Raw genomic sequence first — 2,500 nt, forward strand, 5'->3', positions numbered from 1 at the left:
CATGCTGAAACCGTGTTGACAAGCAGAAAAGCATCCCAGCATGCACGAAACATCAAACCTTGAGGGTGGATGAGCTACAGCAGCAGAAGACCACATCAGGTTCCTCTCCTCTAAGCCAAGAACAGGAATCTGACGCCGTCATGAGCGCAGACTCGCCCAAACTGGACAAGTGAAGACCGGAAAAAAGACCAGGTCCTCAGATTCCTGTTCCTGGCTTAGAGGAGAGGAACCTGACGTGGCCTTCTCCCGTTGCTGCTCATCCACCTCAAGATTAGCGATTATTCGAGTTACGACAGTACATCCTTCCAGGCCGCTTCAAACAACCCGGCCACGTTCTTCCGATCTTTCTCATCAACAAGGCGTTTCCACCCACAGAACTCTCGCTCGCGCGAAGGTTCTTAGTTTTTTTTCACGTATAAGCTCTAGAGACAGTGTGAAGATCTCAGGAGATCAGCAGTTTCTGAAAATACTCCGACACCAACAACCACGTCGCGGTTAAAGTCACAGAGATCAGACGTTTTCCTTCACTCTGATGCGTGATGTGAACGTCACCTGAAGCTCTTGACCCGTATCCGCATGACGTTATTGCGCTCGTTATATATGTATAAAACACTCTTTACAGTGACACTTAAGGCTGTTATGAAATCCGTGCATGTGTGTGTGTGTGTGTGTGTGTGTGTGTATTATCTCCGTTGTCCCACGCAACCTGGATCGCGAGTCTGATTTCCTTTTCCCTTCCGAGTAGATCGCTTCTTCGACTCGACGCACGACAAGCTCGCTGGAAACTGGGTCTCACAAACAAACAAACAAAAAAAATAGTAGTAAAAAAAAAAAAAAACAAACAAACAAAAAAACAAACACGTGGGTTTGTTGGTTTAACCCGGATTACGCACGTCGTCATTTCACGTAAAGCGTTTCACAACAAACGTATCGTTTCTTAAAAAAATAAATAAATTAAAAAAATAACCCCCATCTCGGACACTAGAAATCTGATCGCTTCAGAGGTGGGAGGTGATTTGAATAATCTGAATGGTGCACCATTATAAAATATATATATATATATATAAAAATCAGAGTTTATTTTGGTATAAATTAGCCGTTAAATTAGGGACAAAAAGTGCAAAATGCGCATTTGTGGGAAACACTGCTGTCTCATATTTTTTATGGAGACTTTGGGTGTGTGTGTGTGTGTGTTTGGGGGACTGTGAGAGTAAACAAAACATGCCAATGCTTTGAAGGATGTGAACTGGAACGGAGTGATGTTAATCAACTGCGAATCTGTTTTTAGAGGATTTAAACCTAACATGGTGAACAAATTATATTCTGGAATTCAGGCAGTTTTACGGGGGTTATCTCATACCGTGTGGCAAGGAATAATCTGGAAAGACCTTTGTAATATCACAGTCTAAAACTGGATTTAAAGAGAAGCGAATCAGTAAATGAATCACATGTAAATGAATCACACGAATATGAATTACACGTAAATGAATCATATGAAAACGAATAAATAAATGAAAGAAATAAATAAATAAAAAAGTGCAAAAATGCTGCACTCGACTCGTAACGGGAAAAAACGTCACTACCCATCGATATGTATACGTTACAGATATCAAGCGATGCAATAAGAGGACGCCGTAATGGAACGAGGACAAAAAAAAAAAAGTGAAACCATTTAACACACGTTTAAATGAACCAAAACCATGTTGGGTTGAAACGAGGACACGTTGAGTCAAAGCCGAATTCTGCCTTTAAGGCCACATTATAATACAGAGCCTTCTGGGAGGTACAGTGCAGCCTGGGAAAAAAAACGAAAGCCCATGAGTTTGTTTGAACTCTGTTCCGGCTCGTCGTATATACGCTACATCTCTCGACGTCATCAACTCGTGACCAAACAAACAAAGACCACAGAGTTCGCGATATGAAATGCGTCATCAAGAATCTGTCATCTTTGATGAAAGAACAGATGCCGAAATACTCGTCATGTTCGCGCTCTACCATACAACTCTATCACCGGTGCGATGGATGCGCCAAATATACGCCACCGCTCAAAAGTTTAGGCACACTCGTTCTTTATTTCTATCTCCACATTTTAGAATAATAATAATAAAGTCGTCAAAACTCTGGAGTAACACAAGTAGAACTACGGGAATTATGTTGTGATTAAAAAAAATTTAATCCGGAATAAATCGAACTAATTGAGTATTTTAGCATCTACAAAGTAGACGCGCTTTTTCGCCTAGAATTTCCAGAAATGTATTCTTGGCGTTTTTTCTCACCCGATTTCTTGAGGAATTTCCCTGAGATGCTTTTTAAACAGTATTAAAGGAGTTCACACCGACGCCGGACTCTTATCGGCTGCTTTTCGGAAAATGTCTCGCTCCGAGTCGTCCGTTTAAACACAATATTTTTTGTAATGTAAATAAAATGTTCGTTTTCTAATGAAGGAAACGAATACGACGGCACGATTATGTTTTTATCTACGACAGCGATTTCGCACGTT

The 2,500-nt window shown here is 40.8% G+C and overlaps 1 protein-coding gene across 3 annotated transcripts in view; it reads right to left on the minus strand.

The window, feature by feature from the left end:
• traf3ip2l (TRAF3 interacting protein 2-like) overlaps positions 1-2,500 on the minus strand; it is a 15,609-nt gene that overhangs the window by 5,689 nt on the left and 7,420 nt on the right. The window lies entirely within an intron of this gene.

Source organism: Ictalurus furcatus, chromosome 11, assembly GCF_023375685.1.
Source record: "Ictalurus furcatus strain D&B chromosome 11, Billie_1.0, whole genome shotgun sequence".
Classification (NCBI taxonomy): Eukaryota; Metazoa; Chordata; class Actinopteri; order Siluriformes; family Ictaluridae; genus Ictalurus; species Ictalurus furcatus.